General features: G+C 43.2%; 1 protein-coding gene across 7 annotated transcripts in view; it reads right to left on the reverse strand.

The window, feature by feature from the left end:
- Positions 1 to 8,491, reverse strand: part of LOC142403083 (polycomb group RING finger protein 3-like) — a 175,151-nt gene extending 166,660 nt beyond the window's left edge. For 6 of the 7 annotated variants that reach the window (XM_075489248.1, XM_075489250.1, XM_075489247.1 and 3 more), the window contains exon 1: positions 8,200 to 8,491. The gene's annotated coding sequence lies outside the window, so the exon portion shown is untranslated. Of the gene's footprint in view, positions 1 to 8,045; positions 8,120 to 8,199 lie in introns of those variants that run through there. The other variant, XM_075489245.1, reaches the window with a different exon arrangement.
- Positions 8,492 to 18,321: the final 9,830 nt, after the last annotated feature.

Genomic DNA, 18,321 nt, shown 5'->3' on the forward strand with positions numbered 1-18,321 from the left:
GTATTGAAGTTCCAGCATGTCCGGCACAGCAGCACTCAGCAGCAGCGTGACTTCATCCAGGCCATGATAGTCTACTGTTAGTCTCCACTCTCCATTAGACTTTTGCACTGGCCATATGGGACCGTTAAAAGGTGAACTAGTCTTACTGATCACTCCTTGGCTCTCCAGTCGACAAATCAGCTTATGGATGGGAATCAGGGAGTCTCGGTTGGTGCGATATTGCCTCCGGTGCACTGTTGTGGTAGCAATCGGCACCTGTTGTTCTTCAACCCTCAGCAACCCCACAACAGAAGGGTCCTCCGAAAGACCGGGCAGGGTGGACAGCTGTTTAATTTCCTCCATCTCCAAGGCAGCTATACCAAAATCTCACCAGTACCCTTTTGGGTCCTTGACATACCCTCTCCTGAGGTAGTCTAGGCCAAGGATGCACGGAGCCTCTGGGCCAGTCACAATGGGTTGCTTTTGCCACTCATTCCCAGTTAGGGTCACTTCGGCCTCCAATACAGTTAGCTGTTGGGAGCCCCCTGTCTCTCCAGAAATACAGATGGGTTCTGCCCCTGTATAGCTTGATGGCATTAGCATACACTGTGCACCGGTGTCCACTAGAGCCTTATACTCCTGTGGGTCCAATGTCCCAGGCCATTGAATCCACACAGTCCAGTAAACCCGGTTGTCCCTTTCCTCCACCTGGCTGGAGGCAGGGCCCCTCTAGTCCTGGTCATAGTATTCATTACCCACTCCTTGTACATACAATTCAGGAGTAATATCAGCCCTTCTACTCCCTCTGGGGAACTGTCCACTGGAAACCGGAGCAGCAATTTTCCTGGAAGAACCCCCTTTGGTGATTGTTTTTCCTTGCAACCCACGTACCTGCGCCTCTAGGGTGGAGGTAGGTTTCCCATCCCACTTTCTCATGTCTTCACCATGGTCACGCAAGTAAAACCATAGGGTGCCCCGTGGTGTGTACCCTCTATATCCTCTCTCTTGAGCAGAGGAATGCTGACTGCTAATAGCTGAGATACTGGTCCGTACAGGTGGGGAGCAGGACATATCCTCCTTGAGTTGCTGGAACTCCTGGGACAGTTTCTCAGCTAGTATGTCCAGCAGTTTCTCCACAGCCAAGATGCAGGCCTGTAGGGAGGAAGACCGTTCATATTGTCAGAGTTGGCCAGCCAGTTCATTGATAATTGGTTCCTCTCCGTCTTTCCAGGTCATTACTACCAACAGGTTTGCATGCAACACTGGTGCGCTCCGTACCAAGTTCTGCCACATGGGTCGTGTGCACTGGACTTCATCTGGATCTTTGGATAACTGCTCGTTGTTCAGGTCACCATAAACCACCTCCAGCATGGCTAATTCCCTCAGGTACTGGATACCTCTCTCCGTGGTGGTCCATTTGCCTGGGCGATATATAACATCTTCCTTGAAGGGATATCTTTCCTTCATAGCTGACAGGAGTCACCTCCAGAGGCTGAGGGCTGGTGCCCCTTTTCCAATTGCTTTGTCAATGCCCCCTTCCCTAGAAAGGGATCCCAGCTGTTTGGCTTCCTTACCCTCTAATTCCAGGCTACTGGCCCCATTATCCCAGCATCAGAGCAGCCAGGTGAGAATGTGCTTGCCTGGACAATGGCCTAAATCTTTTTGCTTATCTTGCGGCTCACTCACGGATAGGGATTGGGTCGTTACCATCTCATTTATGCTTCTGCCTCTTTCCTCCTCCTGTTCTCATGATGGCCCTGGTTCATCTTCATCCCTCAACTAAACGAGCTGATTTTCTTGTGTATTTCTTCTTGTGTATAGGGGTGACTGATACCAGCATGGGTTGGTTCTCTGGTTCAGCTGCAGTGCCTGCCACTGGGGTTGGAGTAGTCGTGGTGCCCGTTGCTTTGTTGTCAGATCCAGACACCTTCTCTTCCCCTTGAGGGTTCTGAATAGTGTTGAACAGGGCTTGGTAGGCATGGGCCAGGCCCCAGCAAATTGCAGTGATTTCTATCTCCCTAGAATTGCCAGGGTGACAGCATACTTTTTCCAAATATTCTACTAGTTTTTCAGGATTCTGCACTTGTTCAGGGGTGAAGTTCCAAAATACTGGAGGTGCCCACCGTCCTAGGCGTTTGCCCATGCTATCCCACACACCCTGCCACTCATAACTATCCAGTCTCGGGGCAGATCTCTGGATGATATTCTTAAATTGCTTATTAACCTTAGACAAAACCAAAACAATATTCCCAAGCAATAGCAATAGAAGGATCTGAACTACCCAAGGATGTTCAAGATACTGAAAAGTTATTGTAATGAAGGAGGAAACATCATAGAAGAAGGTAGCAAAGGTGCCATTCTGCATTTCCTCCATTAAAAACCTCTCAGAGGAAGAGGTATAATTGCTAGTTGTCTCCACGAGGTGGTACCTGACATACAGTAATGGCTTCAGTACAAAGCCCAAATAGCAGATTAAGCTCAAGGCCAAACATCACTAATCACTGCAGAGCACAGCAAACTGCAAAAAACAATGCCAATCTTTAACAGCTACAGCAAGGAAAAGAGAACACCACCACCCATAAAAACAAACTATGGGGCATATCAGGTAAACCAGTATCAAGAACAGATGAATCACTATCGTGACCGCTAACTGTTAACAGATCTAAATTCGTTAATACGCTCTGGTTAATCTGTTATTATCTCAAACCCTTCGTATCCCACATTAGGCACTGAAAAGGGCTGTCGTGTTTTAACCCGAGGTGGCAACCAAGCACCACACAGCCGCTCGCTCACCCTCCCCCACCCGGTGGGATGGGGGAGAGAATTGGAAGAGCAAAAGTAAGAAAACTCGTGGGTTGAGATAAGAACAGTTTAATAATTGAAATTGAAATCTAATAAATTGTAATGGAAAGGAAAACAGGAGAGAGACAGAGAGAAACAAAAAACGGGAGGGGGGGGGGGGGGGGGGGGGGGGACCAACAAGAAAACACGCAAGTGATGCCACCGCTCACCACCCACCAACTGATGCCCAGCCAGTCCCCGAGCAGCGGTCACTGCCCCCCAGCCAGTTCCCGAGCAGCGGTCACTGCCCCCCAGCCAGTTCCCCCCAGTTTATATACTGAGCATGACGTCATATGGTATGGAATAGCCCTTTGACCAGTTTGGATCAACTATCCTGGCTGTGCCCCCTCCCAGCTTCTTGGGCACCTGGCAGAGCATGGGAAGCTGAAAAGGCCTTGACTCTGTCTAAGCACTACTTAACAACACCTAAAACATACATGTCCTGGTTTTGCCTGGGATAGAGTTTATTTTCTTCTTAGTAGCTGGTATTGGGCCGTGTTTTGGATTTAGTACGAGAATAATGTTGATAGCAACAACTAAAACATCAGTGTGTTAAGTAATGCTTAAACTAGTCAAGGGCTTTTCAGCTTCCCATGCTCTGCCAGGTACACAAGAAAATGGGAGGGGGCACAGCCAGGATAGCTGACCCAAACTGGCCAAAGGGCTATTCCATACCATATGACATCATGCTCAGTATATAAACTGGGGGGTAGGTTGGTGGGGTGGCCACTGCTTGGGGACTTGCTGGGCATTGGTTGGTTGGTGGTGAGCAATTGTTTTCATTTGCATCACTTGTCTTTCTTAGGTTTTATTTTCCTCTCTGTTATTTTTTCCCCTCTTTTCCTTCTAATTTATCATTATTTCTTTTTAATTATTAAACTGTTCTCATCTCAACCCACGAGTTTTCTCACTTTTACCCTTCCAGTTCTCCTCCATCCTACCGGGGGGGAAGTGAGCGAGCGGCTGTGTGGTGCTTAGTTGCCAGCTGGGGTTAAACCACGGCAATACATAAGGGTGGAAAAAAAAAATTCTCAGTTTAATTTATGAACTAAATAATTGTTCACAAGTCAACAGTTAAGTCTTTGTTCCAGTAACCTGGAAAGAAAAAATTGCTCTTAAGCACATACTGCTCAGCACACATTCCCCCAGACACACACACAATTGTTTCCCACCTTACTATGCTATTCACAAAGCAAATACACCCTCCATTTCACCTAATAATGGTAGTTACTGCCACTAAAATAAGAGGTTTTACATATTGTCAGTTTTAATGTTAGCGTCAGTCACAAGGTTAAAATGTGAAATGGTTAACAGCGACCCAAACATACGAGGATATCAGGAATTCCCTTCCCATCACTTTCAAACTCAACCATTTTTTCATCTGTGCAAACAAGTTGTTCCATGAGCAACAGAACTGAAAGAGCCTGGTCTCCTTTGCATTTGTGCCTTTACTTTCCTCAGTCATAGTACCACCAGTATACCCACCCTTGGCATCTCCACTTCTCACCCAAATCTCCTCAACACTTTCCCCAGCTGACTCCACATCACCTAACTACAAGCTAGGCAAGAGGCAGTCATTGCTACATGACTGGTTGCCAAAAGCTAACCAGAACAGTTAAGTCTTGAGCTCACCATACCGTCTCACACACTTATTTAGGTCCCTTCTCTACCTTTATTCAGCCATCAATTTATTTTTGTTATTATTTTACAGAAAACACTTAAGAATTCTATTTCTTTATCCCTCTGCAAAACATAGCACAAATCATTCACAAGTATGAGGAATGACAGGTTGACTATCAATAGCTGGGGGGAGTGTTTAGGGGTTGTGGGGTTGGTTTTTTTTTTTGCAATTGTTTTTTCTTTTTTTTCCTTTTTTTTTTTCTTTTAAAAAGAAGCCCCTAATGATAACATAAATTGTTATTTAACTATGCCCTTCTAAATGAACTAAGCTGCTCATAGCAAATTCACTTTTTTCAACTAGCCTGTACCTAGAGACAACATTTGCAAATTACATTTGCCACTATAAAGAATCATCTCCTAAAATAAATTGTGTCAAGTGCTTCAAAAAGCAAGTGCAATTTGATGAGCTCTTACTATACAAGGTAGGTTTCAAAAAAAAAAAAAAAGAATAAGAGTAGTTCTCTGAAGTAGACGTATCTATTCCTATAGACTCTTGAACTCTATGAAAGGAGACATTTTAGAGTTTGCATGGTAACGAAGCTAAAAAACAAGGGGGGTTTTTTGGTTTTTTGTTTGTGGGGGTTGTTTGTTTGTTTTGGTGTGGTGGTTTTTTTGTTTGGTTGGTTTTTAAGTAATAGGTCATTCAGAAAGACTTTACCCCTCAGAAACAACTCAACTTTCACTTTATTTAAAGTTTTCTTTCTGGTAGGAAAGTGACATTACCTATCAAGTCATTGCTCTTTTATTCTGTCCTGCAACATGCCTGTAAGACTTTCAGACCTTTGTAATGACAAGTTTCATTCAAATCTTCAATAGCAAGTAAACTTTTTCCATCTCCTAAATTCTCACCACAAGGAATATTTTATATGCTAGCAGTTTAAATACAGAAGTATTTATTCAGAAGATTAACTTAACAGAAATCTGATTTGAAGAACAGCAAGTTTTTCCTCAGCTCTTCAAAATAGACTACAGTAGGAACTGCTGCATACAGTATCTGTTTCAATCAACAACAAAATACAACAGTACATATCACAACAGCAAGGGCTGGTTTTAATGCAATGCAACCCCACCCTCTCCACCCTTTGATTGCATTAACTACTTCAGCATAGCAAGTACATTTATAACAAAGTCTGTGAGCCATGACTTTCATCTTCCCAAAATCTTTTATTAAAATTATTAATTTACCCTAGAGACAGGACTCCAATACAAGTCCTGTACCAAGTAATAGATTCTGGAATCAGGCAGCGTCTGTCTAGCTGTTAACTTATTTCAATCAGACATTCTAATCTGACATTCCTAAGTCAGTTTTCTCTGGCCTCCCTTCAAACCTGATAGAGTACCTATCCCAGCACAAGGGGGTAGTTTGAACTGTTACTCAACCCTTTTTACTAGTGTTCTAATAATCAAATGTAAGTATACGATTCACATAATGTTGATGCTGCTATAGAAATCCACTGTAGAGCCCTACCCTATCTCCATAGGAACTTAGACAATGTACCTTTGTCTAATAAGCAGGATGTGGCTGTCGAAAGCAGAACTTTAACTGATGTATTACTAGTCTAGTTAGTAAACCATGAAGAACCGCTTAGATCTGCCAAAAAAGTAGGAAACTAGGGGAAAGGCAATTCCGGCAGGGGGAGATCGCGACCACCGACTCACGGACCACCTACCCCAATTATACCACCAACTCAAATGATGAAGTTGAAGAAGAACAACTAAGCATGCGTACTAATTTACATGCTAGGCAAAGAGATTTTAACCAATCATTTAATAGAAGAATACTGCATATGTATTAGGAGGTTGAATATGTTAATGCTTTGTGTATAAATAACTTAATTTGAAAGCTAGGTGTGCTGTCTCGAGACAGGCACCCATATCTGCGCAAATATGCAATGAAATACCTCTGCTCTGTGTGTATATTGGCATTTTGCACACCGGGTAAACGAACCCCGATTTTTGGGACGACACTAGTAATATCAAAAAGGAAACAGTTTAATCCACAGGACATTCAAGAATATCAACATTCTGAAATCCATTGCATCACCAAATACTGCTGATAAAGGCTTCCATTTAGTATCTCTGTCTCAAACTATGTACCAGTCAGACCACTATCCCAATATAAAAGGATGAAGAGTTATATATACACATATGAACAAACAAGAATATTCTACACTCGCATTCTTGCAAGATCTCATTACATTTGCAGTGTTTTTCAAAATGTACATCCGCTTTACAGATCATATCTACCTTAAAGTTTCCATGCAAATATTTTTAATATATTCCTGAAGTAGCTTCCTGGAGAATCCAACATTTTGGTCTAAAATTACTTTAGTCCAGAAGGATCATTATGCACATAAGATTTCAGAGTTAGAATGAATGTTGTATTTAAATAGCATCTGATTTTTTTTTATTTTAACCTTCTCATCCACAGCTTTAATTCTAAGAAACATAGGTAGGCAATTATGTAGGACTCCTGAAAAATACCAAAGCAAAACACTTCTAAAGGAACATTCTAGAGCACACCTGGGTAATCAAACAGAATTTCTAGATCTCGGTTTCTCAGTCACCCATATTTCACATCCAGAGGGCAAAAAAAAGTGACTAAACCGATTTGAGACTATGCATACACAGAGTATACAACATTTCCCAAAACAAAAATATATGTGAACTAGCACAGTGCATCCGAGTATTATACAACCACAGTATTAAAGTATTAAGTCTCCTGCAGTTTCTTCATAGGACATTCTGAAGCAAAATCAATTACTTTTCAACAAGAGACCGACTGCCACGTTATTCCATAGCACCACAAGTCACTGACAAATTCAACATTTGTAGAAAACAGAACTTGGTAGTAGAAGACTACATCGTTCAACCAATGCTGGGGGGGGGGGGGGGGGGGGGGGGGTAATGCAAACCACAAACATTCCTTTTTTAATCTACCAGCGCTACTTCAATTCCTACTTCTCCCAGGACTTGAAAACCTAAGCCATACACAGCATCAAAACCCCACATCCGTATAATTGAGGTCATTTAGCAAGGAATACGCCCACTCCATTCTGACTAGAGACAGATTCCCTCCCCCTCCCAACAGTGGGGGTTTAATCAATGCAAAACCATTAATAGGGGTGGAGGAAGCTCTCTGAATGCGACTCAGCTCTCATCCAAACCCCACCACCACCTCCCCACAAACGTTCCTTATCACCCTGCTGAACTACACACCTAAACCAACCCACAGTAATACGAGGTCTCCATGCAAACCTGAGGACTAGAGCCTGTTGGCAGGACACAGGGATATACTGACCAGGCACCCGGAAAGAAAGAAGCGTTACCACTCCTCCGGAAGCCAGGAAGCTTAATAGTTAAAATAGGAAAGGGAGGGGTGAAAACAGAAGGGGGAGAAAAAAGGTAGGGTAGAAGTTTGTGGGGGTTTTTAAAGGAAAAGACACCTTTCCCCTTGGTAGGCAGAAGCTACCCTTAAGCACGAAAAAGGAAGGGGGGTTAAGGAGAAAAAAAAAAAACCAAAACAAAACAAACACCGAACCCACCGAGACAATAACGTGCATTTTCTGCATCACAAAAAGTTCAAGCACAGCCTGCCACACACCCGACCCGGTGTTGTATCATATCGTATCGTGTCGTGTCCGTCCCGTTCGCCCCCCCCCCCCCCCCCCCCCCCGCACTGGAGGGCGGCAGACTGACCTGTCAACAAATAGCAGCGACGGGAAGAGGAGAGGAGAGGAGAGGAGAGGAGCAACGCTGTGCTCAGCCGCTAAGAGAAGGGGGAGGAGCAGGAATCTTTTATCTTCAGGGGATTAATTCCCGTCCCCTTTTCCTTCCAGTTCCCCTTTTATTTTTTTCCCTACCCCCTCAAAAAAAAAAAAAGATAAGAAAAAAAATACTTTCTGTCTTTCCTCCTCCCCCCCCAATATTCCGACTCAGAGTTTAAAACAAAGAGACGGAAATAGCCGAGTGCGGACCGAATGAAGCCGAGTGAGCGTGTCATGCATATAGCGCATGCGCACTGTGTGTATACATACACTCAGATCTATATCCTTGCCTCTCTCGAGATATGGGATTGGTTTCGCGTAATCCATTCCTCCTATCCCACTCCATTATGCGTGTGCTGAAAGGGGAGCAGTGTCTTTCCGGTTCCCCCCTAAACTCGGGGTGGAGGATAACTCTCTGCTGTACTCAGCGTTTCTCCCTAGGGTGGCCCCTGTGGGATTCCCAGCCCAGTATTGCTCCCTCATGTGTGCACACTTTTTTCAGGTAGCATCCTTGTATGCTATCTTTTTGTCAAGATGGGAGTGATTGGGTGAGGGGTGAATTTATCCAGAAATAGCCCTTGTGCAATGCATGCTTTTCCCCTGCCCCATTTAGCCTTCTTGACACGCAGGGACAGGCACCCCTGGCACTGTTTCCCTCAAACTTGTACCTTCTCCACATGCAAAGACAAGCACCCCAGAACAATCCTCCCCAAACCTGCACATTTCCACATGCAGGGACACTTATCACTGTCACAAATGATGTGATAAACAGGGACAGACATTTTCTGCATGACCCTTCTAACATCTCCCTCACATATTGGGAGGACAAAGACTCTTGCAACATACAAGGAAAGATCTCACTGCTACTGCCCACCAACACCCTTATTTACACAGGAATAAACCCTGCACAACCCGCCAATAGTTTTTCTCCACCAACAACCTCCACACACAGGACTTAACAACCCTAGTTCTCTGTTCACAGCACAAAAAGGCACCAGAACAATCTCCCAACATTAAACTCACATATGCAACCCACCAACTTCTGTACTCTCTAGGACCCAAATACTCCCCCATCCACAGGTGTAGACTTCAGAAACAGCTCACATCCTCTCCAAGACACTCACATTTTAAGAGTCCAGAAAATGGATGTCCAATTCCTAACAGTACCAACACTCCCCAGACTGTAAAGATTAGTTGAATTTTTCAAAATAATGAGATTAATAAATAAGACTTACATTCTGAACAATTTTTATGCTTTCAGATTTCAGTGTTTAAAGCTATATCATATTTCAAAGTTTTCTCCAGAAGCATATAGGTTGTTTTTTTAACATCCTCCCACAAATAATAACATACTTCTGTAAGTTGGAGCTTTAAAAAGTCCACCAGTTACAATGAAACAGGAGCTGGGAATGCTGGTGACAAGATATTTGCAATTTTTCATTGGGTTACATAAGTCAAATACTTCAACTGAAAGCCCTGCTGAAAGACAAAGCATGAGAACAAATTTGCAAAGCAGGAACTGAGGTTGAGCTCATGCCACATAGCTGAACACTAAGATTACAAAGACAAGTACTCAAAAATTAACCTTTCCAGGGCGATCTGTGCCTTCCCTATATGCATGTTTTCTATGTAATCTAGATACATATCTTCACATTTATATACACACAAAGACTAAGCCACAATACAGTCTGCTTCCACTTTGGCTAAGAAGGCAACTAGAAACAGGGTGTTCAGTGTGGCACGTTCCTAGAAGATGTTTTGCCAGCAGGTTAACAATCCACTGAGTCTTAAGCACAGTGTATATAATGACTTTAGGGTCCGTGCTTAGCTCTAGGAATAAAGTTATCCAGAGGCTACGGTATGGTAAAAAGGCACATGCCAACACTATAGATTTGCCATATATAGCTTCAAGGTCTGTGCATCTAAGCAGCTGAGTCCTGTCTGTCAGATATCTAAATTCTGTTCCCAATTAGACTACAAAAGACTTTGCAAAAATCTTTACTTATACAAGTATATGCTACATTGCAAGGGGGACCTGCTGCCTGCCTTCTGTATTTAGGGTTCAAGAAGCCAAAAGCAACAATAACAAACTACATAAATATATGTGGAAATTAGAAACTGGACACCTGTTTCTTTGCAGCCCTAATATTTCCAGATTCAAACACTGCAGATGTAGAAAAAAATATTAAATCTAGAGTCTATAGTTTCAGCACTGTTAGGTTATGTGATAAAGCTCATCTGCACACCCACAGAGGAGCTCAGAGAGACAATGGCAGGAGGGGGAGCCCAAATAATACCCTGCCAGGCTACTCTCAGGCCCATCACAGGGGCCATCAGTACATCAGAGGCTGCACAAGCCCAGAGGAGCACAGGGACACACAGTGGTAGGCGGGAGCCCAAATCAGGGACTCTGATCAGGACCCAAATCAGGGACTCAGGGACTCTGTGGGAAAATAGAGGGGTAAGGGGATAAAAGGGCCAGTTGAGTGTAAATAGTGTGCTGGTCAGTACACTTGCTTGGCTACGCCCAGAGCCTGACCTACTTATTAAATTCCTTTCTAACTCTTTCCTGGGTGAGGGCTCTCTATTCTGTGTGCATGTGTGTGTATGGAGGTCTGAATGCCAGCAACTGGAGTCAGACCACAGGTTGGAGGGCCCATGTGTCCATGGTGCCAGCGTAACCAGATGTAACCAAAATGATTAGTTTGTTCTTTTATAACTAAGCAACATAGAGATAGGAGTGGGGTAGACAATACTTTAATGTTGTGTTTGTACATCTATGGCTATGGATATGCTACTATGCTGTAACCAGATGTAACCAAAATGATTAGTTCGTTCTTTGTAACTAAGCAACATAGAGATAGGAGCAGGTTAGACAATGCTTTGATATTGTGTTTGTACACCTATGGCTATGGATATGCTACTATGCCCAAAGACAATTGGACAAGGAGTAGTACGGACATGCTGCTATGTTCCCAGTACAGCCCCAGCCCATCTTGACAACGAGTCGAGGGTGGTTAGAATAATTGGTTTGTCTTAAGGGTGCCAAATCATTGTTAGGGACCATGCACCATGAAGAAGGGAAGCAAGTTACATAAGCAAGGTGATATTGCGCATGCCCAGAAGAAGGGGCCAACTAAAGGACACACCTGTACGACCACCAAGGACCACCAGAGACCCCCACGGAAGCCCCTCGGAGCTCAAGGACGCATGCGTAATGACCACGCAAATATGATAATTAGTTCTGGGAAATAGAATGAATATGCATGATCATTCCGGGAAATTTGATGCATATGCATGTAATTGGACAATATAAGCTTTGGTTGATGTAACCTGCGGTATGCACACTAGGTGGAACGATGCCCCGTGCATCCGGCGCCGTAATAAAGAATGCCTGCTTCTTAATACTACATTGGTGTTAAGGAGTTTGATTCCCGATTTTGGTGACAGCTTTGGCGACCCAGATGGGACCCTGCTTCTGAATTTCGACAGATCCGAGGGATCGCAGGACCTCCAGCTGGCACCGAGGGATTCTCGTGGAGAACCTCCGATCCCCGGACCGAAGAATTCTGAGCAAGATCCCCTGGAACAAGGTAATAAGGCATTCTTCTAACGGGTAACAGAACTTTAGGTAGGACGTGGGTTAGAGTCCCACCAAAGGTAGGACGTGGGTTAGAGTCCCACCAAGCCTGCTCGTAAGGCGCGGCGAAAGCTACGCAGGGTTGGGCTAAGAGGTACCTCGGTTGGTAAGTCTCTGCTAGGCGAAAGCCTGTGGAGCGGGGCCCAAGGGGGAGTCTTCAACGGGGGGTTGAAGTCTCCAAGGTTGGGATTTCTGGCAGGGGGCTGGAATCCCAGAGGGAGCTCCAACAAGGGTTGGGGTCCCTCTGACTAGTGCCTGTGATAGTGCACAATCACAAGCACTAGTCTTTTGGGAAACGGGTACATTTCCGAGTAAGAAAACCATCCGCAAAGAACACCTTTGGGATGTATTTTAAAACATTGGAAAGATCTGGGGGGTGATCCTTTGACTCGGAAACAATTAATTCAATATTGCAATCATTGGTGGCCAATGTATACTTTGGAAGGTGGGGAGAAATGGCCAAAGAATAGTCCATCGCAATATAATACCATCTTGCAATTAATGTTATTTTGCAAAAGGGAAGGTAAATGAGATGAAATAGCTTATGAGGTATTTATTTTTGCTTTGAGAAATCATCTGGAGTGGCAAAAACAGTGTGGGATTATCCAGTAAGATTTTATGGTATTGACTTTGGAAAAAAACAGGGAAGGAATAAGAGTTTAAGATTATGTTGCTCTGCCTGTAGCATTGGAAAAGGGAATGTCCCAAAGTGAGACAATTGGATCCTTCGCTACAGGCAATTAAGTTGATGACTCTGAATGATGAGGACTGAAGGAGATCGGGGGAGTCAACCCCAGCTGAACGCCTGGTTACATTAAAGCTGGGGAATGATGAAGTAGAATTTTTAGTTGATACAGGGGCAACATATTCGGTATTAAATATATGCAAAGGGGGGTTTAGTCATAAAACTGTAAGTGTTGTTGGGGGAGCAGGGCAGAAGGAAAACCGGCCGTTTTTACAACCTTTGAAATTCAAATTGGGAAAGCAATGAGTAACTCATCAATTTTTGTATATGCCAGAATGTCCATCATCTTTGTTAGGAAGAGATATATTGAGTAAACTGAATGCACAAATAATTTTTAAAAATGGGGAGACTCAGCTGTTAATACCTGAATCAAAAGCTGTGGAAGCGAGAATTTTTATGTTACAGAACACACCAAGACCAAAGGAAGAAATTCCTGCAGAAGTGGAGGATGCAGTAACACCCTTGGTATGGGCTAGTGGAATCCCAGGTCGGTCTAAATTGGCGGAACCAGTAAAGGTTGTTCTAAAATCTGGAACTAAACCGGTAAGACAAAACCAGTATCCTATTAACTGGGAAGCTAGAAAGGGGTTGGAAGAATTAATAATGAAATTTTTGAATTATGCATTATTGATAGAGTGTGAATCAGAATATAATACCCCGATATTGCCAGTGAAAAAGCAGAATGGCAAGGAATATAGGTTAGTTCAAGATTTAAGAGCCGTAAATCAGATTGTTCAAGACATTCACCCAGTAGTAGCTAACCCATATACCTTGCTGACATCCTTAAAAGAAAAACATAAGTGGTTTAATGTACTTGATCTCAAGGATGCTTTCTTCTGCATACCTCTAGACAAAGATAGCCTGGCAATATTTGCCTTTGAATGAGAAAGCCCCACCACTGGACGCAAGACACAACTCACCTGGACGGTGCTACCTCAAGGGTTCAAAAATAGTCCTACAATATTTGGTAATCAATTGGCAAAGGAATTGGAAGTGTGGAAAAAAGAAAATTCAGAAGGAATAATATTGCAGTATGTAGATGACATCTTGATAGCAGCAGAGACTCGAGAGGACTGTTTACAAGTGACCATCAGCTTGTTGAATTTTTTGGGACAAGCAGGATACCAAGTATCAAAAAGCAAGGCCCAGACTGGGAAAGAGACTGTGATATATTTAGGCTTTGAAATTTCGCAAGGACAAAAAAGATTGGGAGCAGGCAGAAAGGAAGCAATTTGTCAAGTTCCAGAACCCAGAATGATACGGGAATTGCGGAAGTTTTTGGGTATGGTCGGGTGGTGTCAATTGGGGATCCTCAATTATGGACTGTTAGTAAAACCTCTTTATGAAGCTTTGAAAGGATCCCAGAAGAATCACCTGTTATGGACACCTGAGTGTTGGACAGCTTTTAAAAATCTGAAGGCAGCTTTGATGTCCGCACCTGCGTTAGGATTCCCAGATTTAGCAAAGCCTTTTGAATGTTTGTGCATGAGCGACAACATCTTGCTTTGGGTGTGTTGACTCAAAAATTAGGAACTTGGAAATGGGCCATTGGGTATTTTTCTAAGCAGTTGGATAATGTCAGCAAGGGATGGCCTGGATGTTTGAGAACTGTGGCAGCAACTGTACTCTTAATCCAAGAAGCAAGGAAATTAACCATGGGGCAGAAAATTAAGGTTTATGTCCCACATATGGTAATTTCTGTCTTGGAGCAAAAAGGGGGGCATTGGCTGTCCCCAAGCCGCATGCTCAAATACCAGGTCACTCTCTTGGAACAGGACGATGTGGAACGTAAAACTACAACAGCAGTGAACCCGGCAATGTTTTTGAGCTCGGAAATGGGTGAGTCTTTACACCATGATTGTTTGCAAACTATTGAACAGGTATATTCTAGCAGACAGGTCCTGAAGGAAGAACCGTTGCCTAATCCTGATTTGGAGCTGTTTACGGATGGAAGCAGTTTTGTCCGAGATGGAAAAACGGATGGCGGGGTATGCAGTGGTTACCACCACCCAAGTGATGAAAGCTGAAGCACTCCCTGTGAATACATCAGCACAGAAAGCAGAATTAGTGGCTCTAGGACAAGCTCTGAGAATCGCTAAAGGAAAATGGGTGAACATTTGGACTGATTCAAAATATGCATTTGGCGTGGTTCACACACATGGAGCTATCTGGAAGGAAAGAGGACTGTTGTCAGCTCAAGGATCGCCCATCAAATATAAGGAAGAAATTCTTCAGCTCCTCCAGGACATCCAGCAGCCCAAGGAAGTAGTGGTAATGCATTGTAAAGCACATCAATTTGGACAAACCGTGGTAAATGTGGGCAACCGATTGGCTGATAAAACTGCTAGAGAGGCAGCGGAGCAAAGCATCCTTGCCCTGGTACCAGTAAAACAGGTAAAACTTCCAACCCCGAAACCAAACTATGGTAAGTTGGATAGATTATTGGCAGAACAGTTGAGAGCAGCAGAAAATGAGGATGGATGGTGGGTAACACCCATCCGGCAAGTCATAGTTACCCCACAAATAATGATAAAAATAGCAGAGAAAAAACATAGAGAAACACATGGGGGAATTGAAGTGATGATTGTGGATTTACAGAAATCAGTTATCTGTGTGGGAATGACAGGGATAGTGAAATCAATAATAGCAAAATGCAAACAAATTGGTTAGGCCAAATCTTGGGGCATTTTGGATTTCCTCTTAAAGGATGGATAGTTGGATAGTCTTAAAGGATGGAGTTGTTACAGACAATAATTATTTTCATTATAGTTGTTTTGATGATTTGTTTGGTTTATCAATGTTTAAAGAAAATGTTGACACAGACAATGTCTAGGAACTCTATAGCAATTTTAAAATCAGTGATGAAGCATCGTACACCAATGCCGGGAGAGAAGCCACCTGCTTATGTTGAGATATGAAATATTAAGAATGGAAGTATTGAAAAGATGATTATTTCAAAACTTCCAAAGGGGGGAAATGTAACCAGATGTAACCAAAATGATTAGTTTGTTCTTTTGTAACTAAGCAACATAGAGATAAGAGCAGGGTAGACAATACTTTAATGTTGTATTTGTACATCTATGGCTATGGATATGTTGCTATGCTCCCAGTACAGCCCCAGCCCATCTTGACAATGAGTTGAGGGGTAGTTAGAATGATTGGTTTGTGTTAGAATAGGAATAAGGGTGCCAAATCATTGTTAGGGACCATGCACCATGAAGAAGGGAAGCAAGTTACATAAGCAAGGTGATATTGCGCATGCCCAGAAGAAGGGGTCAACTAAAGGACACACCTGTACGACCACCAAGGACCACCAGAGACCCCCACGGAAGCCCCTCAGAGTTCAAGGATGCATGCGTAATGACCATGCAAATATGATAATTAGTTCTGGGAAATAGAATGAATATGCATGATCATTCCGGGAAATTTGATGCATATGCATGTAATTGGACAATATAAGCTTTGGTTGATGTAACCTGCAGTATGCACGCACGGTGGAACGATGCCCCGTGCATCTGGCGCCGTAATAAAGAATGCCTGCTTCTTAATACTACATTGGTGTTAAGGAGTTTGATTCCCGATTTCAGTGACACCAGCAACAGGAGCAAGTGAGGGTGCGTGAGTGTATGATCAGTTGCAAAGATCAAGCCGGACTAGCTGGTGAATAGGTGATGTGCCCTGGGAGCAAGGGGGTGAGTGGATCTCTAAGGGCCACATCTGGGTGTGAGAATGCCTGTGTATCTCTAAAGGCAAGAGCACAGGGGGGCCTGCTATGGGATCAGGGGAAGTCCTGGTCAGCTGTGTATTTGTGACAGTCTATACCAGCAACTGGAGTAGGGCTGTGGCCTTGGGTGCTCCTATGTCCAAGTGCCAGCAACTGGGGAGACTGGGATCCAGGGGCAGCTGCTGTGTAGACTAAGTGTCTGAGCTCAGCTGCTGGAGGGATCCACTTTCTACATACGTGTATGTATGTTCTCACTAGTGGACTTCCATCCTGTCCAGCCCGAGAGGGGAGCAGGATGAGGCCATTGGTGCTGACAGTGTTCATGTTGGTGCTATGAGTGTCTTTCTGTGATCTGTGTGGCCAGCCAAGTATATATGTAGCATATATGTGTGCTTTGTGTGTGTGTGTGTGTGCCTGCTGGGAATACATCTTCAGCCTTGCTACTGGTGGGACCTGGAGACATGGAGCAGCAGCAGCCTCACCTTTCTCAGGCTGTTGGATCTGCATGATATATTTTCCTCTAACCAGCCCTTCTCTTGTCATAGATATTTTTACAAGATGGTGCCCAGAGCAATATGACATGGCCATGTCTCCTCAAACAAATGATTTATTTTAAAATACCCTTGATAATAAGGCTATGAAATGACTGCCCTAAGCCTCTAAATAGCTGAGGCCATGATTTGCTCTCACTTTAATCACGCTGCCCTAACATCAGTTCTGCCACCTTTGACACCACCATACAAGAGTGTGTTATCCTACGTATGATATTTCTGAAAGACAAGGTCAGTAACTACACTATCTAACATCATAACTGAGTGGATATAAGCAGTTGCGTGAACAGCAGGACTTGGGACTAGGAGAAAACTGAAACTTCTTGCTAGCATTGCAGTCAGTGCTATTGCACTCAAACTAAAAAGAAAAAAAAAGATAAATACATGGGTGAAACAAGAACAAGCATTTAAAGAATTCCTTTAGTAAGCTCTGAAAGCTTTAATCCTCACACTTTCCACACAAAACAAAGCATAATAAGAACATGAGGAAATTGAAGTAGTATTAAGAAATTAGCACAAGCCTCAGCTTCTGGAGGCATGGGATTTCTGGTTAAAAAGATAACCCCTCTAAGAGAATCCATGTCAGTGTTCATGATGAGAAAAAAAGTTCAGGGTGAAAGAAGTTAACTATCTCATTTGGGACTCCCCTCTACCAGTGAAAAGGTACTAGTTAGCAACAGCATATTAGCAATAATGGCTTAGACAAGAAATGACCAGAAAATATCCAAGCCATAATAAAAATATCAAATATATTTTATGGGCACTATTAAAGTACAACCCATACAAAAACATGATAATGATTCTAGTATAAGATTGAGCACAAATGGCTATGGAAGATGATACAACATTTACAAACAGCCAAAGTCAGGAACTGGTTTAAACCAGCTGCTGCTGAGATCCCATAGAAAGCAATAAAAAAAGGACTGCCAAACAAAGAAACCAAAATAGTCTAGGTTTGCAAAAGCAAGAATACCTAAAATGACTAAATCATTATCCTGGGAAGACAGAACAACTTTCTCTACACTCACAGAGTGTTACTTTTAAAAAACAAACAACACACGCACACAAACACACTGATTTATTGGGATTCTTTGCTTTATTGGGGTAATGCTTGCATGGGGAATCAAATCTCTCAAACAGGATAGCCAGTCATTATTTGAATGGTGACACCAGGCTCTGTTAGAAGCATCCTTATAATGGTGTCTTCAGCTGGATCAGGTGAGACTCACTGAACTGTTTTTCTGGTGAACTCTTATATTCCAGCTAGCTCGTGGTTCTATGTGAGCACTTCAGCATATGCATGATCAGTTTCTATTATCTTAAGCTATATACGAAACATAGAATCATAGAATCATAGAATGGTTTGGGTTGGAAGGGACTTTTAAAGGTCATCT

The sequence above is a fragment of the Mycteria americana genome (genome assembly GCF_035582795.1).
Source record: "Mycteria americana isolate JAX WOST 10 ecotype Jacksonville Zoo and Gardens chromosome W unlocalized genomic scaffold, USCA_MyAme_1.0 Scaffold_33, whole genome shotgun sequence".
Taxonomy (NCBI): Eukaryota; Metazoa; Chordata; class Aves; order Ciconiiformes; family Ciconiidae; genus Mycteria; species Mycteria americana.